Source organism: Canis aureus, chromosome 21 (genome assembly GCF_053574225.1).
Source record: "Canis aureus isolate CA01 chromosome 21, VMU_Caureus_v.1.0, whole genome shotgun sequence".
NCBI classification, from domain to species: domain Eukaryota; kingdom Metazoa; phylum Chordata; class Mammalia; order Carnivora; family Canidae; genus Canis; species Canis aureus.
The window spans coordinates 41,809,063-41,834,489 of NC_135631.1; the positions used below are offsets into that span (position 1 = coordinate 41,809,063).

A 25,427-nucleotide genomic window follows, 5' to 3' on the forward strand; every position below is an offset into this window, starting at 1 on the left:
TTCCCCCAAATCCTCTTGATCTTTAATAAAATAGAAATAGTTGAGGTAAAATAACACTACCCTCAGTCGTTGAGAATCAAGTTCCCGTCCAGGGCTCCCTGCACCTGCTGATTCCTATGGCTACCTCAGCAGAGGCCCCCAGCCAGCTCACAGCCTTGTCAGGAAGGGTTTCCTTTAATAACACCCACTCATACACAGGAACAGAGACTTCCCTAGAATTTTCAAATGAGAATGGACACAGAAAGAGTGGAACGAGAAAGTTCACGGCTATAAAAAAGAGCAAATTTCTGAAACGTGCAACAACATGAATCTCACAGCCATGCTGCTAGTGAGAAGCCACACACAAGGAAGCTAATACTATAAGGTTCTATTTATATGAGGCTCCAGAATAAGCAAAAATGATCTAAGGTCACAGAAGTCAGAACAGTGGTGACCTTGGGGTGGACTGGGACTGTGGATGTGGAAGCGGCACAGACAACTTTCTGGGGAAATGGGACATTCTGCATCTCAGTTTGAGGGCCGGTTGCACACGTGCATGCACAGCTACCGATTCATGGAGATGTGTACACCCTCAAGAACTGGGCATTTTAGTGCACGTAAATAAAAGCTTAAATTTTTTCTCAAGTCAATGAAAGCATTGTAAAGGAAAAGAGAAATTGGAAAGGTCAAGTTAAATGGGGACTGTCTAACGTGGTGCTGGCCTCAGTCATCAGGAAGCCCTGTAACCTGCTTCTCATTGGGGTCTCCCCCGCTGAGCCACATTCTCACCCTGGTGCCAGCAACATACCACTTGCCATTGCATTTATGTCAAGCAATGTTTCCAGGCTTTCCTCACGGTTTTGCAGATAATATTAAGCCAAAATTTTGCCACTTTAAAACTCTCTTCCCTGAAATGTGCCCCTTTTCCCCTGAGCTCCCTGAACCATCCACCTCATCACCCGAATAGCCACCTGTGGCCTTCACTCATCTGCACCCCACATCCAATCACTCACCAAGTCCTCTCAATTCTACATCCTTAATAGCTTTAACACATCCATTTCTCTCCACTCCTAATGTCCTAAATCCATACTGGCATCACCCTTCTAGGTTATGCCCCAACCTCCTATCTGGTCTTCCAGTCTCCCATGGTCTTGCTCTCTTTCAATGAACTCCTTATACCACTAAAGGGATCATTGCCCTAAAATGCAAACAAAATACTTTAAAGGATCTCAATAGCTTTCAGATGAATAGGATGGTCATAGATAGGATAGTCAAGGAAGATCACTCTACTGAGGGGATATTTGAGCAAAAGCTTGAAGGAAGAAGTTGCTTGCTACTCCACACCCCAAGTGTATATGCCATAGTCATTCTGATCTGGCAATTCCTAGAACAGACTGTGGTCCCTCGGGCCACAGGGCCTTTGCATATACTGCTGCTTCTACCTGCAGTGCCCCATGCTGTCAAGAACTGTGAAGGGCCTTTGAGTTTGCCCTCCTTATAGGTTAATAAATCAGAGTGCCAGAACTGCATGGATGTTGGTGGAAGACATGGGACTCCCGAGGCAGAGAAAGATAGTTTGTTACTCCTAGAAATAGTGGTAGCCAAGTCTCAGCATTTTTCCCTCCAACACTCTCACCCCAGATGACCCAACACCACCATTTAGTAAGATAGATGAGATCTAAATAAATAAGTACACGACTGTGGAAAGAATTATGACCATAAAAGGTCAGAGGAGAGTAGTTGTCAACAGAGTACTTGGAATTGATCACAACGTTCCCAGTACTTGGGTATTGGTAGGGGCCTGGGTATCAGCGGTGCTGGGCGTCCTGCACCAAACCGTTCCTACCCTGGAGAACCCTGCTCAGAGCCAAGAAAGAGATCCATGGGTAAATGCAAGGCTGAACTCTTCAGCTCGGTGGGGATGCCCACACAGGATTATGGAAGCCCACGGGTTGGATAGGAGGAGGCCCCTGAGGCCAGATCTGGACAGATGGGCAGGAATTCCTCAGGACTTAAATACTAGCCTTGACAGGGCCCCTGGGTGGCCCAGTGGTTGAGTGTCTGCCTGTGGCTCAGGTCTTGATCCCGGGGTCCTGGGATCGAGTTCTGTATCGGGCTCCTGCAGGGAGACTGCTTCTCCCTCTACCTGTGTCTCTGCCTCTCTCTCTGTGTCTCTCGTGAATAAATGAATAAAATCTTAAAAAACAAAATACCAGCCTTGAAAAAGGCATTGCATGAGGCAGAAGGACAGGTGTGTTCCTGAAGCCAGAGTCCCTTGAGTTGGACATTGACACCAAAGGGTGCCTATGTTCTGGTGGGGGGCAGGTGTGACGTGCTCACCCCCAGCTGCCCCGAGGCTGTGCAACTCCTCCCAAGGGCGCGGCCTAGCAGGGAATGGGGAGAGAGGGCTGTGGGGCTGGGGGCCAGGAGGGGGCGTGCTCTCATGGGTGGGGGCGGCCCTGCTGCTCAGCACCCCGGAACAATTCTTCAGCACCTTTGCCACAGAGACAAGCGACTCTGGTTTTTCTGGTGAGAACATGCCCTGAATTCCATCAGGCCTGCTCATCAGCCCGGCTGGCAGGATTTCAGATTCAGTGCTGCCAACAGATGAACGCACCCCATCCCCCTCCCTGCAAGCCAATTCCTGACCCCCTCCTGCCCAGGGGGCTCCTGGAGAGCCGGGACAGCCTGGGTCCTCCTCTCCCACACACCCCCTGAACTGCCCTGGGGCTGGGCTCTGTCTTTTGAGGGCAAACAGCCCTGCACAGGTGCAGGTGAAAGGAGCCACATGTGTAGCCAGTGAAGGCTTAGAGTCCGCAGGTCCACAGAGCCTCTAACTCCTTTACCTGGAGGCCCAGGGAGGGCAGGGGGCCTGACCAGGGTAGTGTAACTGCTTAGTAGGTGGGCTCTCTCTCGACCCCACCCCCATGCTCTGCTCCCTCTTTCCTGCTCTTCCTGAGGTCCCTGATCCCCTACAGGCCCCTGTCAGAGCTCCAGCCTTTCACACTGAAGGACCCTGTGAACTGGTCTCCCCCCAGCTAGGCTGCGAGCTCCAGGAGCAGAGGGCCACAGCTTGCTCAGGAGGAGCTCCATGAGAGCCTGGAGGGTGGGCATTTAGCCGGGATGCTACAGGGTGGGGGGCGGGGAAGGGTCATTGCTTCATCGCTTCTTCTTCTTTTTTTTTTTTTTTTTGAGATTTTATTTATTTATTCATGAGAGACACAGAGAGAGAGGCAGAGACATAGGCAGAGAAGCAGGCTCCATGCAGGGAGCCCGACGTGGAACTCGATCTCGGAACTCCAGGATCATGCCCTGGGCCGAAGGCAGACACTGAACCACTGAGCCACCCAGTCATCCCTGGTCATTGCTTCTTTTTTAAAAAATTTATTTATTTATGATAGTCACAGAGAGACAGAGAGAGAGAGAGGCAGAGACACAGGCAGAGGGAGAAGCAGGCTCCATGCACCGGGAGCCCGACGTGGGATTCGATCCTGAATCTCCAGGATCGCACCCTGGGCCAAAGGCAGGCGCCAAACCGCTGCGCCACCCAGGGATCCCCTGGTCATTGCTTCTTAAACACAAACCGTGGGTGGGGGCGCTTAGCTGGACCGAACTTCAGAAAGAAAAAAAAGGTGTACTTAAAAAAGCAACACTACAGCTTTAAAAACTCAACCTTCCCTTGCGGAATCCTTGAGTAGAACTGAGATCATGGCATTCCATCCTTCCCACCCCACCTCATCCTGCAGCCCCACAGTCTGTCCTCCTAGAGACCCAGTACCCCAGCTTGAGGAGCAGGGTTTGGGGAAGCTGGGCTGAGCAGGTGACTTATTCACTCTGTCCTTGCACTGCCTGGTGGTCCGAGCCCCTCTGTCTCTGTCTCTGTCTCTGTCTCTTTCTCTGTCTCTCTCAGTTCTCAGCTGGGCTGGTGTACTTGGCCTTCAACAGGAAAGACAGAGGAAGAAGCTCAGGGGCTGGGTGGAGAACAAGAGGGAGGGACAGCCACCCGTGTCTGGTCTCCTTGAGCAGTTCCCCAAGGAGCTAGGACTCCCCTGCCTTCTCACCCCTGAGGGGACAGGTTCCCCTGGGGGAGCCAACTGGGTGGGGGAGATAGGGTGAGGATGGAGGGGCCAAGCCCCTGCTATGTTGCCAATCCCATTTCTTTTTCATGCCCTAACCTCCTCCCCTAGCTGACACCTTGAGTTCTACAGGAAACAGGAAACCTGGTTTAGCAGACATCCCCTTGGGACCAAGGAGTGGCCGGGCTTGCTGCTAGTTAGCCACAGGCCCCCCTGAGGTTCTGCATCATGGATGAACAGCAGATTCCCCAGAGAACTCTTGCCCCCAGAGACTCTGGCTGGCAGCCCTGGTACCTTGAGAGCACGTATATACGTTCCTCCAACCTCTTAGCAGATGCCCTTTGCAGGCATGAAAAGCAAGAGCACGTCGAGCTCCCTTTCGGAGTCTCTTAGGCAGCGCCTAAAACTAAAGACCAAATCCGGGAATGGGCGCTGGCTTGGTTTCACCCAACAAAAGGTGGGCCCTGCCATGTTCGCCCCACTGGAGGGCACGAAGGCTCTGGAAGCAGCAGAGGGTCAACTGGGAGCCGCCCTAGGCCTGTGGCAGGCGTGGTGTTCACATCCAAGCACAGAGGTACCTAGCAGAGCAGTGGGGTAGAGGGATCGTTTATCTTCCTGCGGATGACAGACATGAGCTTTGGCCCGGGGCCCAAACTTCTTATCCTTGAAAAACACATTTTACAGATTGCTGGCAAAAACAGCCAACCCAGATTAAGCTGCCAGACCTGCCTATTTTCGATCTTCCTCCTACTCCCCTTGCAAAAGCAAGAGATAAAGATTTTCTAGGATGCTTCTTCCCTTGTCTTCCCGGAAAGACAATGAGAGCAACTGGGAGACAGCTGGGGGCTCTAGGAGGGCTTTGCTGCCCCCCAAAGCCCGGAGGCCCCCCCCCCCCCGAAAGCTTCGGGCCAGCTCAGTACCAAGGAAGGAATTTGCATTCTGGGGGGGGGGGTCTTCAGTTTCTGATAGGATTCCTTCAAATGGCAGATTCCTGAGGATATTTAAGGATTTATTTACAGATGGTTAACTCACTTGTCAGAGGAGTTGAAGGGCAGAGAAATTTTGGACTGACATTTTGGGAGTGCCACCCTCAAGGAGGGGTGGAGCAGAAAGACTAGGTGCTTAGGAAATGATAATGTGAAGCAATGGGACATGCATTTGTTCCAAAGGCACCAGTTTACCATTTCCGGTGTAAAAGCCCAGATGTATTGCTCTACTTTGACTACATAATTAATATTTCAGGGACTGGCAATCCTCGGTGGTCGCCAAAACATTTTTCTAGAAGCCACCATGTAAACTGGATCATCATAAGACAGGTTTTTGCAGAGTGGATTATAATGTTTTATCACGGGACCCAGGTCATATAAACTTGGAGCTCCATTCCGGATTCGGGACTTGACATCAAATACATCAGATAGGATTTGATGAGTTCCGTTAGAAATGCACAAATAAATTAGCTTTTGACCTCCGTGGACATCATACTCAGTAACATCATGCTCCAAGCACAGTAAAGTGGGTGTGAAGGGACCGCGTGCATCCCAGGGGTCTCCTGTTACTCCTCCTTGACTAGGTGCTCCCGCGTGACGACTGACTGGAGAGACCGTAGATGGTCATCGCACTGAACACCAGATAGGGAAGGCAGCTGGTGGTCCCTGAGTTCAACAGATGGGGAAGTGGGATCCTAAATGCACAGCTGGTTGGAACCACAGCAGGAACTTACGTTCTGGGTTTCCTCTCTCTCCCTAAGCACAGTCACTTTGAAGCGTAACGTGTGGTTCCGGTGAGATGGTGGGCATTTGCTGGTTTTCCCTCTTAGGGGATGGGGTGCTGCTTTAAATGCACCTATATTCTAGCCCCCAAACTCCATTTTTGATTGCTACTTCTAATTTTTTTTTAAGTAAGCTCTACACCCAAGGTGGGGCTCCAACGCATGACCCCGAGATCAAGAGTCGTTTGCTCTACGGCCTGAGCCAGCTAGGGTGACCCTGGTTGCTGCTCCTAAATCAAAATGCCTTTCTATGTTTCTATGAGGACACCGAGGGCTATATAAAGGTATAAAAGATAATTTTAATAATGAATTACACAGAAGAAAAGTGCAAGGCATGTTACAATACTAATGTGATCTGAATCTCTGACATTTAAAATAAACATTTACTTGACAATACACTTATTTGTTTTTTCTAGAATTTAAATGAGCCTTTTGGAACCAGATTTTTTTAAAATAAACTGTAAAACTGTCCCTAGGGAGCCTTAGCTGACACCTTTTTTTGTTTCTTTCCTAAAGTTCCCTGCCAAGGTTTTCAAAATCATTTCCCTGACCTTAGAGCTGCTGGAAGTGCAACTTGACAGTTTGTTGACAAGAGCAGCAACACTTCACACTTCATTGGAAAGCCATAAAAGCATGTTCCAGGTCATTAATTGAGACTTTTAAGAGGAGTTGCTAGCAGCATTTGGGTGATGGGATTAAGGACAATTTCTATTACGGTTTTCATGGCCTTAAAAAGTAAAAAAAGATTTAAAACATGGATTTCAAATGTGCAAAATGTAATTAAAATTCTTGATTCATGGCACACTGTCATCACTGACACATGCATGGCCCTCTTCTACTTCATATTATTTTTCTTTGCTAATAAATATCTGCTGGAACTAATGCCTAAGCAGGAACCAGCATATCACCAGCATTTTCCCTTGACCTAAGTAAGGATGACTCCTCTGTCCCTGCTCTCTGCTTCTTACAAAGGTTATTCCTCTCCTAAATTCAGTGTTTGTCTTCCCTTTGGCTTTTGAAAATTAATTTTACCAAATACGCTCATACACCCAAATAAAGACATAATTGGGCTTGCTCGGTTAGTAAAATTAGTATCACACTGCATTTACTCTTCTGTTATTTTTACCCAAAGTTGTTTCTGAGACATCCATGTGGTTAGTAAAACTGTAGTTCATTAATTTTCACCTCTGTATTATACTTCATCGTGTGACTCTACCAAATTTCACTTATGTTTTCTATTGCCAATAGATAGTTGGGTTGTTTCTCTTTCTTTTTCTAATACAAACTTTCTGGCTGTGAACATTCACCTATCTTATATCACACAGGTGTCAGTTTCTGTGGGACCAAATGCCTAGATGTGGAATTACTGGGTCTTAAAGCATGAACAACTTTTTTTTTTTTTTAATTTGAGAAAAAGTTTTTCTTTCTTTCTTTCTTTCTTTCTTTCTTTCTTTCTTTCTTTCTTTCTTTCTTTCTTTCTTTCTTCTTTCTTTCTTTCTTCTTTTTTTTTAAAGCATGAACAACTTTACCAGATGACAAACTCTTTCTCAAAGTGGTTATATTAATTTACATTTCTACCAGCAATGTGATCACATTGATTCACACTCCCTTCAAACTTCATGTTACCACACATCATTTTTATTGATAGTTGTACAATGATCTCTCTGTGTGGTTTTAATTTACATTTCCCCAGTTCTGAGGTTGAGAATGTTCCATGTTTATCCGCTGTTATCTCTTTCCCTTTTTGTGAAAGGCCTGTTTGGATCTTTAGCACAGTTTTCTATCAGGTCACTCTTCTTTTTTATTTGTTGGTAGGAATCTTTATATATTCTGCATGCTAATTCTCTGTGTTGTCATAACTTCTACTTGTTTCTTTACTGTATGTTGATGACCTGTTTTGATGACTCATTTCAATGTCTCTGAATTCGTTAATAACATGTTTTATAAGGACGCCTGGGTGGCTCAGTGGTTGAGCGTCTGTCTGGCTCAGGATGTGATCCCAGAGTCCCAGGATTGAGTCCCACAACGGGGTCTTTGCATGGAGCCTGCTTCTCCCTCTGCCTCTCTCTCTGTGTCTCTCATGAATAAATAAACAAAAATCTTAAAAAAAAAAAAACACCACTTATTGTTAGTGTGTTAGATAGAGTAACCCCATGAGATCACAACCTGAGTCGAAATCCAGAGTTGGACGCTTAACTGACTGAGCCATCCAGACACCTCTAAGATCGGATCTTAGTGAGACTTTTGAAGTCTCATGTGACATTCTGTTTTCATTCCACTGGCCAGACTTAGCCATCAAGCCATCACATGGCTGCAAGAGAGGCTTGGAAATAGTCTTTTAATTGGGGGGCAAAGGGCAAATGGAGTTGTGTTAATTTAAGATAGAAAGGTAGAATGGATATTTGGTCTTTATCACATCTTGGGGATGTTGTCCAGAGACCAAGATGGGCAGTTAGGTGAGTATCACATGCATATCTTGCAAGACAGAAAAATGCCTCCTAAAAATATCTTTCCATGAAATTATAAAAACAAATCAACACTATAAAAACGCTGCAAGCTATTTCTTTAACCCACAAGTCAACCTTATCTACTTCCTGATCTTAGAGCTCCAATCTGGGACAAACCCAAGACTCTTCTCTTGTCAGAGAGGGAAGAATAAAAAGCATATCACTTCATTTATTTATTATTTATTTATTATTTATTTGTTTGTTCATTTATTTTAAAATGCTCAAAGTGGAAGCCCCTGGCTGGTTCAGTCAGTGGAACGTGTGACTCTCGATCTCAGGGTCATGAGTTCAAGCCCCATGTTGGGCAGAGAGCTTACTGAAAAAAAAAAATGTTCAAAGTGGAATTACTAAGACCAAAGGAAAATCTTCATGGTGGAATGAACATTTGAAGCCTTAACCAGTTTTAATTCCCCGTGCCACTTGTTACCCTACAACGCCTGCTTCCTTATACGTTGAAGGCCCTCCACCAGCCCAGGAAGCTAAGACACTACCCTTGGTAAGTTGTTCCCTGAAGATACGTAGTGGGAATCAAATGAGTTAATGCACAGGTACCATATCTTCAAAAAATATTTTTGCAGTCCTTGGTAGAGAAAAGGCTTAAAGAGCTCAGGTCTTTTAAGCGTATGGGGTCTAGGTCATGACATTCAAAACAATAAATCACAGAAAAATAAATCAGAATAAGATTTCTAGGGCTAGGGCTGGGGAGCAAAGAAAGTCAGATGCTCCTGAAAGTCTCCAGGAGGTTGGAGCTCCAGTTGATGCACCTGCTAAGGACACGGTGGGTAGGAGATGACATCAATCCAGACAGTTTTGAGGATCTGAGGTCAGAGAGCACCTGTGTCTGCTTCCGGCTGGGGCAGTGGAATGGAAATGCTGGCAAAGTGTGTGTGGGTAAAGGGAGCTTGGGGTGCTTTTCAGTATCTGAGCCTTCTGAGCACAGGAACACCCAGAAGGAAGTAGTGGGAAAAGGAGAGCAAGCAGGCAGATTTGAAGGGGCTTGGGAGGTGAGGGTGAGGAAGACCCAGCTCCCAGGACCAGTTTCTGACTCCTGGAACATCTCAGTGTATTTGGTGGGAGTGGTGGTGAGGGTGGCCTCATCCAAGAGCAGATGGGGTACAAGGCCATCAGGGACAGAGGGAGCCTGTCAAGGCTATGATAATACGGAAGCTCCCCAGAATCTAAATGCCATTTTGGTGGGGAGGAGGGGGACATTTCAAAGTTGAATTAACTGGGCAGCCCTGGTGGCTCAGCGGTTTAGCGCCACCTTTGGCCCAAGTCGTGGTCCTGGAGACCCCAGATTGAGTCCCACGTCGAGCTCCCTGCATGGAGCCTGCTTGTCCCTCTGCCTGTGTCTCTACCCCTCTCTCTCTCTGTCTCTCATGAATAAATAAATGAAATTTAAAAAATAAGTTGAGTTAACTGAGTTTAATCTGAAACAAATGAATTTACCAGAAACTTATCTAAGATTACCTTAATAAAGCCTCAAAATGGATATGACGAGCTATAGCAAATAAACAGGTTACATTTTTACACCCCTGTGTGTGGAGAAAATATTTTACTTTTTGCAATTTCAAAACTCTAGGGGTGTATTGCAAAATATCCCAGCAGAACATAGATTCCTTCACTGCAGGAATAGTACATTCATTATATTTGTCTCCCAGGTGGCTAGCAGAGTGGCCTAGCGCTTAGCAGATTCTTAATCAATATTTGTTGGATGAAATTGTTTTCCAGAGAGGTTATTAGCCACTTCTGCTTCTACTTTAAATGGTATGCATCTACTTATTTAATCAATCTGAAATTTATTTGTGGGAATAACATGAGAACCTAACTTACTTTTCCCCTAAATGTCCAATTTTCTCAATATCAATTATTGAAGGATGCTTCCATTTTCCATTGATTTCTGACATTTCCTTTTAGTCTAAGTCATTATTGATAAGAGGGTATATTTCAGGGTTAACTATTGTACTGCTAGTTACAACATTAATAAACTGCTTAGATGTTCCTCTTAAAAATAACAATTACTCCTCAGCTCAAAATCCTGCAGAGTCCTCATTTCACCAAGAGTGAAGGCCCAAGTCCTCACAATGCCCTTTAAGACCCCTTAGGACCTGAGCCCACTATACACCCCTGGCCTCATCCCTTACTACTTTATCCCATCCATGCTCAGCCCAGTCTGGCGACCTTGGCCTCCTCGCTCTTCCTTGGAATTTTAAAGTGTGTCACCTTAGCTAAGCAGGAGCTGCATGTCCCAGAATTCGCTCCCCTTCCTCTTTGCGAGAGAACTTGGTGTGAGATCTGCAAGGCAGCAGTGGAGCAGCAGCCACTGTGCTGTGAAGGCGGGGACGGAGGGCCCAGGGCAGGGCCCAGTGTAGGGTGTGCGTGCTGTCGCTGGCCTGCTGGCTCTCTTTGTTGGTGATGCTGTTGCCAGATCTTCATCTTCTCCGAGTTCTGAGTCAGGTGTGTGCAGCTCTGCAGCTCACCTGTACAGGTGAGGTGGAAGCAGAGAGAGACAGAGTGGGTTCTGCTTTGGTTCCACAGGTTCTGGCTGTTCTTCTGTTTCCTGTGCCCCCTTGATTCCCACTCACCTTTCCTTCCTGACTGCTAGTCCTGCTCGTCTACCATGACTTCCTCATAGGACCAGGTGAACAGGCAACCTTCTCTCCCAGGCTTTGGAGAAGAAAGCAGCTCCCCAGACTGCGTGAGGCCCAACCCTTTTAACAAATCCCCTTGAACTCTGATACACTTGCACATGTGAGACATGTTCCTACCTTGGCACTTTCTGCTGGAGCTCTTCCCTCCGTTTGGAGGCTGCTCCCTGGTGACCTTAGGGCCAACACCCTCACTTCTTTCAAGTATTCACTCTACCTCTTCAAAAAGGCCTGTCTTAACCACCTAAACATTTTAGTCTCTCTTCTCCAAACCTCCCTCTGAAGTTTTGAACCAGCTTTCTCTTTTCTCCTTTGTTTCTGTCACAAGATTTTACATAACTGGCTGGTAATGCACCTTTTATATGTACTGAGATTACGTGCATTCTTTGTTTTTTGCCCCTCCCTTGAAGATGTATGTACTATGGGGCAGCCCGGGTGGCTCAGTGGTTTAGTGCTGCCTTTGGCCCAGGGCATGATCCTGGAGACCCCGGATCGAGTCCCATATCGGGCTCCCTGCATGGAGCCTGCTTCTCCCTCTGCCTGTGTCTCTGCCTCTCTCTCTCTCTCTCTCTCTCTCTGTGTCTCTCATGAATAAATAAATAAAATCTTTAAAAAAAATGTAAGTACTATGAGGAACTTCATCTGTTTGGGTTACTGATGCATCCTTGGCACAAAGTAATATTTAATAAACATTTGTTAAATGTATGAAATATTAAAGTATTATGTTTATATATTTAAGTAATTATGGGGAACATAAAAACATGTCCTATACTTAAAAAACAAAAAGTTGTGACACTTGAAGGAAGGCAATAACTGGTCTAACAAACCAATACAGGACTTTTTGCTGTATGTCCGTGTTTCTGCTGGTAAATCATCTAATTTTCCCAGCCAGGTACCATAATTAACTGCAACTAAAACCTCATACATATATATAGGTAATTTTCTTTTTTTCTCCAAAGTAAATTATATATATAAATTTGATTGTGATGCTTTGCTCCTCAAAGCAGCATTCCACCTGCAGAGAATGAATTACTACATGTGTATGTGAAGGAAGCGAAGGCAGAGCTAAGTTCCTACTGTCACTAGTGCAGTCAGAGAAAAACATTGTCACTCAATCCTACTGCAGGGACCAGAGTGGTTGTGAGGGCAATGAGGAGGTTGAGAAGAAGGTGGGCTAGAGAGAGGCAGGAAGCCAGGAGGAGAACAGCTAGTACCTTGGCTTGAACAAGACGGTGAACATAGGAAGGGAGCAGAAAAAAAAAAAAAAAAAAAGGAAGGGAGCAGAGTGAGATGCTGGTGATTAGACAGTAAATAGTGAGTTGAGCTGAGAAGAGCCATAAGTGCTTCTATTCACAGCCATTGTCTATAAATCTTACTGGGCCCATATTACTATGCATTTTTTTCTCTCTTAAATGTTATTATGCAGTATTTGACACATTTGAAAGAGTGTATGCAACATCTTTCATTATGAAGTTTAATAATAAATCAAATATACATGAATCCACCACTGAATTCATGAACTAGAACATTATCAGTGCTTTTGAAACCCCCATGTGCTCTTCCTGGATCCCAATCTCCTTTTCTCCCTCCAAGGTATCACATTTTGAATTTTAGGTTTACTATTCACTTGCTTTTTAATTTTTATTTAATTATTTGCAGAGAAAGAGAGAGCACAAGCAGGGGGAGTGGCAGGCAGAGGGAGAGGGAGATGCAGGCTCCCTGAGTAGGGAGCCCGATGCGGAGCTTTATCCGAGGACCCTGGGATCATGACCTGAGCTGAAGACAGATGCTTAACTGACTGAGCCACCCAGGCACCCCTCCCTTGCTTTTTGAGAAACCAAATGTTTAGCCATGTATCATTGTATACCCACAGAGTAGTTTGCGTTGCTTCTTTCTGAGCTTAATATAAAAATAGTATCACATCAATAGTTTTCCATGATTTGCTATTTTTACTTTGCATTGTTTCTAAGATAGACGTGTTGTATATGGATGTAATTTATTCATTTTCACAGCAGTGAAGTCCCAAACTTTAATATAGTTGAATTTGTCAGTTACTTCATTTACAGTGAACACTTTTTGCATCTGTTTGAGAAATCCATCCCCACCCTAAAGACTAAAAGATGTTGTTCCACAGACTGTTTTAAATTTTTTCAAGTTTTACCTTTCACATATAGGGTTCTGTTTTTTTAAGTTTTATTTACTTAAGTAATCTCTACATCCCATGTCAGACTCCAACTTATGATTCTGAGATCAAGAGTCATAAGCTTTTCCAACTGAATCAGCCAGGTTGCCTCACATTCAGGTTTTTAACTGGTCTGAAATTGATTTTAATTATAGTCTGAGAGAGGAATCTAATTTTTTAAAAATAAGGATAACCAATTATCCCAATGTCAAACATTAAAGAGTTCATACTTTTTCTACTCAATCGTTTATCCAAACGTTAATTCAACAAATATATACCGATCACCCATTATATGCTAGGCATTTTGTTTACACTGAATCTGCAATATCTTCTATATCATGTATCGAATTTACATATTTTCTTTTACATATTGCATAGTTTGTCTTAATTATTTCTTTTATTCTATTGATCAGTTTCTCTCTCCTTCACATCATACCATATTAATTACAATAGCTTTATTTATTTATTTTTAAAGATTTTATTTATTTACTCATGAGAGACACACACAAAGAGAGGCAGAAACACAGGCAGAGGGAGAAGCAGGCTCCATGCTTGATCCTGGAACCCGAGGATCACGCTGTGGGCCAAAGGCAGACGCTCAACTGCTGAGCCATCCAGGTGTTCCGACAATAGCTTTATACTAAGTGTTACTAGTTAATCTATTCCAGGAGTGTCTTGGTTATCTGAGGGCTTTTGCTCTTCCATAAGAATCAGTTTGTCAAGATTTTCCATAAACTTTGGGATTTTTATTGTAATTGAATGAAATTTGCTTATTAAACAGAGCAGTTTTCTTACCAATAATCTTGCATATTATTAGCTTTATCTCTCACTTCCTAATCTTTTGTTACTTTAGATTATATATTTTCTTAAATTACGTTTTATAACTTTTACTGTACATAGAAATGCAGTTTTTGTATATTGATCTTATAATCAGTTATCTTCCTTTTTTTTTTTTCAGTTATCTTCCTAAACTATAGTAGTCAGTTGGTAGATCATTTTGCATTTTCTGTGTGGATATATATTATGTATTAATAACAGCTTAGTTTCGGGCAGCCCCGGTGGCACAGCAGTTTGGGGCCGCCTGTAGCCTGGGGTGTGATCCTGGAGACCCGGAATCGAGTCCCATATCGGGCTCCCTGCATGGAGCCTGCTTCTCCCTCTTTCTGTGTCTCTGCCTCTCTCTCTCTGTGTCTATGAATAAATAAATAAATAAATAAATAAAATCTTAAAAAAAAAAGCTCACATTAAAAAAAAATAACAGCTTAGTTTCTTGCTTTCTTATATTTGTATTTTTCTTTCTTGTCTTATTGCATTGGTTATGGTCCCCAGTACAATGCCATTTTATTTTTATGCACTCCATTCCATTTGTTCTCCTCTCCATTCAAATCTCTACATCTCCTCTCTCCTCATTCTCAGTAGATGACCTTGCTTAGTTTATATTCAGAAACAGGTGCAGGGCACCTGGGTGGCTCAGTCAGTTAAGCCTCCGACTCTTGATCTCAGCTCAGGTCTTGATCTCATGGTCATGAGCTTAAGCCCTGCACTGGGCTCCACACTGGGCGTGGAGACAACTTAAACAAAAAAATAGAAAAGAAACAGGTGCAATCAAATAGAAATTCTTGTCTCATTGCCAAAATCTACAAACAAAACTTTAAAAATTCTGATTTTCTCTTCTAATAGAATGGATGAACTATGTTTGCTTTCACCAACATCAGTCTTTCCTTTGGATATCAGATCCCTTCTTCTCTTACATTCTCCAGGAGTCAGCTCTGCAGTCATTCCTCCTCTCCTTGTATCATCAATTTTTTTTTTTTTTTTTTTTTTTTTTAGTCTTAACATAAATCAATCCTCTCAGCTTACAAACATTCTTTACGGGTGCCTGGGTGGCTCAGTCAGCTGAATATCCAACTCTTGATTTTGGCTCAGGTCATGATGTCAGGGTTATAAGATCAAGTGCTGTGACTCACTCTGCACTGAGAAAGGAGTCCGCTTGAGATTCTTTCTTCCTCTCCCTTTGTCCCTCTCCCCACTGCATGCTCTGTCTCTCTGAAATAAATAACATGCTGTAATAGCTTAAATCTTAAGCACACAAAAATGCCCCACACCCTCCTTCAGCTCTTCTACCAGTTCTCTGCCCAACTTTATAGCAAAACACCTCAAGAGTCATCTATACTTGCTAGTTTACACTCTCACCACAAATCATTCTGTTGGGACTATTCACATTAGGATGTTCCCAGAACTCCACTGAAATGGCCTTAGCCAAAGACAGTACACTTCCACATTCAACTGCAAAGGTTGATTCTCAGTCCTCATCTTACTCAATCTCTCAGCATTGACAGTTGATCGTGTGTGTGTGTGTGTGTGTGTGTGTGTGTGTGTGTAGGAGGTATAAATACATGGGGTTTGTGTATTTATTCATTTATTCCCTCTTTTTTCTAAGAGGTAAAGGATTTGGTTGTATGATACAGATACATCTCTATTTAAACCACAAAAGGATGGTTTTGTTATTTGTAATAAAATGTATTCCTTGCTGATTTATATAGTTTTCTTAAAAATCCCAACAAAAGAAACTGTAGAAGTAAACAGTTATGAGAAGCAAATAGTACAATGGGAGGAAAAACTGAATTGAGAGTCAATTACTTTCCCTTTGGGACTACAGTAGATGTTACTTCCACTTTCAAGCTTGCTGCTCTTTAGATCTCATTTATAAAGTGACTAAGTTGTATCTCTAAAGCAATGACTTTTAATCTGATCATGGGCAAAATCAGGAGCATGCACACAACTTCTGATTTAAATGAAATTATACACTATTTGGTTTGAGTTCCTGAAAAAGGAAAATTTATGTCAAAATGATTTCCACACCTTGATGATTTTTCCAGCATATCTGATCATTGTGCTATAAGTGGGAAGAAAGCAATTACGTAGAAAGAACACTCATTTTCTCTACTGATCTTACCTCCCCTGACTAAAGATGTAGTTTGGCAAATAAGAAAATAATAATTGCTGCTTCCCATAAGATGTGCTTTTCTTTTCCCTCTTTGTCTCATTAAGAACAATTAAAAACTTGAGAGATTATGTATAAAACAATCATAAGAAATTTCTGAAAGATGGAGAGATGACAAAACAGTGGCCAGGGACCTTGGGATCCAAGGAACACACAATACAGTGGTGGCTTCTCCGGATTTTCTTTTTACCTCATACATCTCAGACCTGGAGCTGAAGAATGTGGCAATTGGGAACGCCAAAAGGTGCAGACAAAAATAAGAGAAAGAAATAAGTCCCAATAAAAGCTGGCTCTCAAAAAAAAAAAAAAAAAAAAAAGCTGGCTCTCTCTAGTCAAAGGTCAAAGGATAAGAAAAAAAGGCAGCCTAGCAAGATAGAAAATGTTTAGACAATAACCTTCTACTCCAGCCAAACAGCACAGAAAAAACTGTGGCCCTAGCAATATCCACATCAGGAAAGTACAATGAAGAACCTAGAGTTGTATCCATGTGAGGTGATCAAGGAGGGGCCCTACCTCTGTCTGCTGGAACAGGCCTGCTTTGAGACTTCAGAGGAGGCCTGTTAAAACAGAAGGCTGATGTAGGCACCAGAGTCTCATAACATGGTGCCCAAAATGTCCAGGTTTCTAGTAAAAATCATTCATCACACCAAGAACCAGTTAGATCTTCAACTGAATGAGAAAAGACAATGAGAAAACTGAGATGATAGAATTAATGATCTGACAAAGATTTTTGAAGCAGTCCTAACACTAATGCTTCAACAGCAATTATAAACATTCTTGAGGCAAATAAAAAAACAGCAAAAAAGTAGAAAGTTTCAGCAAATAAACAACCAAATGGAAATTTTATTTTTTTTAAAGTTTATTTATTTAAGTAATCTTTAAACCCAATGTGGGGCTCAAACTCACAACCCCGAGATCAAGAGTCACATGTTCTTCTGATTGAGCCAGTCAGGTGCCCCCCCAAATGGAAACTTTAGAACTGAAAAATACAATACCTGAACAATGGATGGAGTCAACTGGAGGATCAAAGACACAGAGGAAAGAATCAGTGCACTGGAAGACAGATGTCACACAACATCTAGAGAGAAAATAGGCTATAAAAAGCAAAATAAGAACAAATCTGAGGCCTGCAGAACTATAACAACAACAACAAAAATCTAACATTTATGTCATGATCGTCCTAGAAGAGGAGAAAGAGGGCATAGCTGAAAAGTACTGGAAGAAACAATGGCTGAAAAACTCCCTAAATTTGGCAAGATATAAATCTTTAGATTTAAGAAGCTAAGCAAATCCCAGAGAGGTAAACTTGTTTTGCCCAATCTTTTTTATCATTATTTTATTTTTAATGTATTGTATCCTATCTATTTGTGCTTCAGTTAACATACAGACCAGTAATAAAATTAATAACCTAATATATAGGGCAAACCATAGAACACCACACTGAATAAAATATACATTCTTTCAAGCACATGAAACAACATTTTTGACCATAAACTGGGTCAAAAAAGCAAGCCAAAATATTCCAAAGAGGACTGATCATTGTAGAGACTGCAATGCAATGACCTTAGAAGCCAAAAAAAAAAAAAAAAAAAAAAAAAAAAACCAACAAAACAAAACAAAAACTAGAAAACCCCATTTTGGGGAACATATTACCAAATAACCAATGGATCAAAGAATTGTAATGTAAAATGTGAACATTTAGAACTAAAATGATAAAAATACTGCACAACATGGAAAACTTGTGGGATAAAGCTAAAACAGTGGAGAATATAACATCACAAACATGTATATAAGGTTGAAAAATTAATAAGCTAAGGGCCCATTTCAAGCTGGGGGGGGAAAGAAAAACAGCAAAGTAAGCCCAAAGAAAGTAAAAGGAAAGGGCTAATGAAGATGAGAGCAGAAATTAAAGAAAAAAAAAAAAAAACTAGCTAGGCTCAAGAAAGTAAAAACTTATCCTTTAAAAATATGGATCAAATTTCATGCTAAAAAATTTGAAAACTCAGATGCAATGGAAAAATTCCTCAAAATATTACTGATACAAGAAAAATTTAAAAATGTAAATGTCCTATAATCACAATTAAGATTGAGACAGTAATTTAAAAATCCCTGGATGCTTGGGTGGCTCAGCGGTTGAGTGTCTGCCTTTGGCTCAGGGTGGGATCCTGGAGTCCCGGGATCGAGTCCCACATGGATTCCCACATCGGGCTCCCTGAATGGAGCCTGCTTCTCTCTCTGCCTATGTCTCTGCCTCTCTCTTTCTGTATCTCTCATGAGTAAATAAATAAAATCTTTTAAAAAAATAAAAATTATTTTCACACAAAGAGAATTCCAAGCCCCCATGATATTACTGGTAAGCTCTATGAGATATTCAAGGAATGAACACTCCCAATTTGTATAATTATTCCAGAGTAAAGAATAAAAGCAAACATTTCTTGACTTATTTTAGATAACCAGGGAAAAGTATTTGTGACACATATAATAGAAAGGAATAGTATCCAGAATATTATGGAACTTTACCAAATCAGTAAGAAAAAAGGTAGAAACAAAAAAAAAATAGTAATTTTACAGAAAGAAGAATAGGAACATTAAGAAGAGATGCTTAGCCTCATTCATAACCGGGATGTTAAAAGCAGTATGAAATATTTAAAACTCACCAAATTGGCAAAAATTGAACACTGAAACAACTCCAAATGTCCCTAAGACTATGAATCAATGGGTTCCCTCATCCACTACCAGAGAAAATGTAAACTGGTATAAACATTTTGAGAAATGGTTTGCATTACGTAAGTTAAACAGGCATATATACCCTACAACTCAGCAATTCACTGTATCACTCAGAATGGCAAAAGTTCCAAACAATCCAAATGCCTACCCATTTGGTATATTTACACAATGAAATTATACCAGTGAGGATTAATAAACTACAACTAAATTCATCGACAGAGATAAATTTCAAAAAAATGTCCAAGAAACATGTCCAAACTTGTTTTTATAAACTTTAAAAACAGTGATCAAAACCACATTTTAAAAAAGATTTTATCTATTTATTCACGAGAGACACACAAAGAGAGGCAGAGACACAGGCAGAGGGAGAAGCTGGCTTCCCACGGGGAGTCCGATGTGGGACTTGATCCCAGGATCACGACCTGCGCCAAAGGCAGACGCTCAACCACTGAGCCACCCAGGTGCCCCCAAACCACATATGATTTAAGATAGTAAAAGCTGGGAACCCTGGGTGGCGCAGCAGTTTAGCGCCTGCCTTTGGCCCAGGGCGCGATCCTGGAGACCCGGGATCGAATCCCATGTCGGGCTCCTGGTGCATGGAGCCTGCTTCTCCCTCTGCCTATGTCTCTGCCTCTCTCTCTCTCTCTCTCTGTGACTATCATAAATAAATAAAAAATTAAAAAAAAAAAGATAGTAAAAGCTATACACACATACACACACACACACACACACACACACACACACACACACAAAGGAAGAATTACTACAACATTTAGAATCAAAGATCCAATCAGGTAGGGGAGGTGAAAGGAGTTTGAGGGGCATTGGTAACATTCTATTTCTTGGTTGGACAGTTGTGCATTTTTGTATACTTTTGTATGTGGTGTATTTCATAACAGAACTATTTTTGAATGGTACAGTGGGTTGAATAATGGCCACCTCAAAATATCAAATCCTAATCCTTGGAGTTTGTAAACGTCACCTTGGTAAGAGTTTTTGCAGTTGTGATTAAGAACCTTGAGATGAGATCACTCCAGATTATCCAGGATGCCCCTTAGGAGGGGCAGAGAGATTTCACAGACACACGGGAGAAGGCAACGTGAATACATAGGCAACAGAGTGATGGAGTCCCAACCCAAGGAAGCGACTAATCAGTAGAAGCTGGACTGCAAGGAGTGGATTCTGAGACTCTCTAGAGGGACTGCAGCCCAGCTGACACCTTGATTTCGCAGGGGAAAACAGTTTGGACTTCTGGCCTCCAGAACTGAGAGACAACAAACTTCTGCTGTGTCAAGCCATCAAGTTGTCGTGATTTGTCATAGCAGACTCGGGAAACACATACAAATGGTGAATGGATTAGAGCTGCCTGGGAAGGACTGCAAAGGGGACCCAGCAAACTTCTAGACTTTTAAAGCAGTTTCAGTCTGCACAGCTGAATGACTTTTCCAGCAGGACTCAGCAGTCTGATGGTAGGACCAGAGAAAGCTGACAGAATGATCTGTGGTTGGGATTCTGCTAGGCAAGGAAGTCAAGAACATGGGCAGGAGGGAGGAGTCACTAGGTAGCGAAGAAAGAGGAACTAGAAGCAAAACCAGAGGAGATGGGGAGGAAAGGAAGGAGGCTCGCTAGCAGTCCTGATAAGCTCAAAGAACAGATGTCGTGGGAGAGAACTGAAGAGATGAGAGAACTGAAAAGATGTTAGGATTTGGTAGGAAAGAATTCAGACGCAGGTAGTGTCAAGAGGTCTACGGTGTGGTTGAGGAGGTGAGTGAATGGAGTGTAACTGGAGGAGTCACGGGAAAAGCAAAGCACTTGTTGGTTCTCGAGGATGCTATTGTGATTAAGGTCCTATTCACTTATCTGCGATCTCTATTTGGGTCACATAGCTTCCTTCTCCGTTCTGATGATAGACCAATCCAAGCTGTAAAAAGACTGAAACTTATGAAAATACATTTCTTATTTCTTCAAACAATCTAGCAATGGGCACAATAGTCTATTCCTCATATAGGATAATGGCTTGAGATTCCTTTTGATAAATGACACACGAAGCTAGTTTTTCAGATCTACCCAGAAGTAAAGGATCTGCAATGGGGCTTTTTGTGGACAGGAAGCAGTTTAATATGCATGCAAATAATGCAGATTCAGGTTCTGTAGATCTGGAGTGGGGCCTGAGATTCAGCAACTGGTTCCAAAGTGATTCTGATGGCTGCTAATCAGTGGATGAATCAGACTAAATATTTTCCTCTCTAAAAAAGGGATCCTTAAAAGCATATCCCACTTGACAGGGATCTTCCTATCAAGAAAGAAGCTTCAATAGAACCAATGATGACTGTGTCACTTTGATTTTCTGGGAGTATGATGATGGCTCATGGGATTTTGATAGGGAATCAAACTGTACCTTGGAATGGAAACAAGTAGTTCATATCTACTAGAAGTCAGTTTAGTGAGGTTATAGCATATAAGACTAATATGCAAAAATAAATTACCTTTCTATGTGAAAAAATGATTACAATGGCATAAAAATATTAACTAAGGGATAAATCTGACAAAACATCGAGACTCTGTACACTGAAAACTATACAACGCTGAGAGAAACCAAAGATCTATACAAATGGAGAGTTATACCATGTTCACATGTCAAAGACTCAATACTAAGATGTCAATTCTTTCTGAATTATCTATAGGTTCAACACATTCCAGTCAAAACCCTAGTAGGCATTTTTGTAGAAACTGAGCTGATTCTAACATTCATATGGAAATGCAAGATCTCTAACAGCTAAAACAACTTGGTAAAAAAGAAAAAGCTGCAGGACTCACGCTACCTGATTTCAACACTTGATACAGTAATCAAGAGACAATGTGATATCAGCCTCAGGATAGACAAATGGGTCAGTGGAACAACTGAACCACACTTACATGGACAATTGGTTTTTTTTTGTTTGTTTGTTTGTTTGAACAAAGGTACAAAGGCAATTAGGTGGAGGAAGGACAGCTTTTGAACAAATGGTGCTGGAACGCAGGATACCCATATGCAAAAAAAAAAAGGAACTTTGATCAATACCATGCACCACACATAAAAATAAACTCAAAATGGACCATAGTCCAAAATGTAAGACCTAAAACTATAAAAACTTTAGAGAAAAAAAATATACAAAATATTTGTGATTTGGGCTATGCAAAGATTTCACAGATGTAACACCAAAAGTACAATCCATAAGGGAAACATGATACATTTGAATCCATCAAAATTTAAAACTTATGGGGCACCTGGCTGGCTCAGTCGGTACAACATGGTACAGCATATGACTCTTCATTTCAGGGTTGTGAGTCTGAGCTCATGTTGGGTGTAGAGATTATTAAAAAAAACAAACAAACAACTTAAATGAAACAAATTAAAAACTTGTGCTCCTGGAAAGATGAAGAATGAAATACAAGTCCAACAATGGACTTGTGTCTAGACTTATCTAAAGAAGTCGCAAAACTCAGTAAAAAAAACATAGAGGGCAAATGTTTTGAGCAGATACTTAACTAAAGATATAAAAATGGCACATGAACACAGGAAAATATGCTCCCCATCATTAGCCAGAAATACAAACTAGAACCACAATGGGATCCACACCCATTAGAATGTCTAAAATTAAAAGACTGACCATACTAAGTGTTGATGAAGATGTGAAGTAACTCAACTCTGAGTTGGTGGGAATTTAGAATGGTACAACCACTATGGGATTTCTTAAAAAGTTAAACATAATCCTACCATGTGACTCAGTTATCACATTCTTAGCTATTTACCCCCAAGAGTAGCATATGTACCTAAAAAGCTGTTTATATGAATATTCACAGAAACTTTACTTGTATTAGCCTCAAACTGGAAAGAGCCCAAGTATCTACCAGCAGGTGAACATATACACCGTTTGTGGTATAACCAACAACATTCAGCACTAAAAAGAATGGGCTGTTGATATATACAACATAGATCTCAAAAGAATTATGCTAGGTGAAAAGAAGTTCCACAAAAAGAATACTGAATCTATTTATATACAACTCCAGAAAATGCAAATTAATTGTGACAAATATCCATGGCTGCTGGGAAATAAGTGGGATGGATGGGTTAGAGGGCTTACCAAGGGTCACGAGAACATTTTTTTTTTTTTTTTACGAGAACATTTTGGATTTGACTTATATAGATTTATTATATTGGATGTGGTGACCGTTGCACAGATACATAAAGACTTATTAAATTGTATACTCTAGATATGCATTTATTGCGTTAATTATATCTGAATGGAAGCTGTTAAGAAACTATATTAAATATTTTTTCAAATTAGACTAGCAAGCAAAGCTTCACTTGTAATTACTATTCTTGACAAGCAAAATCCAAATTGTAGCAGTAAGAAATTGACTCTGATGGCAGAATTATAAAATATGTCATATAATACTATTATCTTATTTTGATCAGTTTACCTGGAATTTTCAATTTGTTCCACAACCTAAGAATTGTTGATATTGATCAAATTTTATACATTACTAGCATGACCAAGATACAAGATGGTATAAATTTCTGGTTAAGTTTGCTATCCTGAAACAAAATGGTAGCTGTTGTATTTTCAAATGAACACATACTCTCTATTTTTCATAGATTTCAATGTCAATCACCATGCAACTATAATTAAAGATAATAGGAGAAAAAGGTTTAATTACCAAACAAAATGAAGAAACAAAACTATTTTTATAGATAGCATAATTTTCCATATAAAAGTAGAAGAATCTACAAATTATTAAAATTAATGAGGTTTAACAAAGTTCCCGTGTAGAAAAATCGATAAAAATCAGTTCTGTACACCAGCAATGAAAATTATAATTTGAAATGTAACTTAAATGTTATTACTATATAGGATAATAACAAAGGCTACAAGTCACATAGATGTACATTTAAATCTTTAGGTAGAAAATTGTAACTTTGATGGACATGAAAGACCTAAATGGAGAGGTACACTGTATTCATAAATACAAAGCCTCAGTATTATAAACATGATCATTTCACCAAATTTATCTATTAATTGAATGCAATTCTTTTCAATTGAAGTCCCACAAAGCTTTTTAGGAACTTGACCAAATCGATCCTAGAATTTATACAAGAGCACAGGGCTCACAATAGCTAAGACAACTGAGTAAAAATAATCATGGTGCTCTGGTGCTTATCCTATCAGTCAATAATTCTTCCTGGAAAGTTACATGTAATTATGGAAAGATAGGGCTAGATATGGTGCTGGTATAGGGCATACAGAATTACAATTAATACGAAAACTTGATATAAAACAGAGGTGACTAGAAGATGAACTTTTATTTTTTTTTTAAGATTTATTATCTGAGAGAGAAATTCAAGCAGACTCTGCTAAGTATGGAGTCTGATGCAAGAGCACCATCCCCAGACCCTGAGATCACCACTGGAGCAGAAACCAAGAGTCAGACATTTAACTGATTGTGCCACTCAGATGCCCCTTCCCCCTTTTTTAAGATTTATTTACTTTAAAGTGAGAGAGAGCACAAGCGGGGTAGGGGGGGAGAGGCAGGAGAGAAAGAATCCCCAAGCACACTCCCAGCCAAGCATGGAGCCCAAGGTAGGGCTCGATCCCAAGAGCCCTGATGTCATGACCTGAGCCCAAACCAAGAGCTGGCTGCTTAACTGATTGAGCCACCCAGGTGCCCCTGAAAGATGAACTTTTAAATAAAGGGCACTATGAAAATTGGACACGAGTATTGAAAAATATAAAAATTCGATCCCTACTTCAAACTATATATAAAAATACATTGCCAATGGCTTAAAGACCTAAAAGCGAAAAACAAATCTAACACATTCAGAAAACAGAGGTATCTTTAGGACACTGAGAATTTCATAAGCCACAAAAGGCAAAAACCATAAAGTTAAATCTGTTAAGATAAACTTTTGTACGACAAAAATCATAAAGTGAAAATACAAGCCATGGATAGGGAAAAGACATCTGCAATCGATATAAATGCCAAAGAATTAGTATCCAGTATAAAGAACACCTCAAATCCACCGGAAAAAGAAACACCATGATAGAAAAATCGGCAAAAGATATGAATAGGCAATAAATACAGAGTAGGAGAAAACTAAATGTCCAATAAATACAAAAAAAGATCACGAACCTCTACAGTCATCAGAGAAATACCAATTAAAACACACCAAAGACACTATTTCAAACCCATCAGATTGGCAAGAGTCCAGTAACATCAAGTGGCAAGAATATGGGTCAACAGGGACTCTCACATATTGGTGCAAGCACTTTACTGACCGATTTGTAATACCCAAGTTACAACTGAAAATGTGAATTATTTCACATTTCAACAGTTCCACTTCTAGTGATGTGTCCTAGAGAAGCCTTCACACATTTCACAAAAATGTTTATTTCAGTACTATCTTTTAATAGTGAAAGGTGCAAAAAGCTAACTATATTTTAGTAAGGAAAAGGCTGTATCTGTAATGTTTTATTTCCTTAAAAAGTCAAAACCAA

General features: G+C 41.2%; 1 long non-coding RNA gene across 1 annotated transcript; it reads right to left on the minus strand.

The window, feature by feature from the left end:
* Positions 1–13,614: 13,614 nt before the first annotated feature.
* Positions 13,615–23,591, minus strand: LOC144292957 (uncharacterized). The gene is made up of 4 exons (XR_013360375.1): positions 23,356–23,591; positions 17,160–17,258; positions 16,678–16,833; positions 13,615–15,206 (listed from the first exon to the last, which is right to left on the minus strand). It is a non-coding gene; the product is annotated as an uncharacterized LOC144292957 (long non-coding RNA).
* Between the last annotated feature and the right edge of the window lie 1,836 nt (positions 23,592–25,427).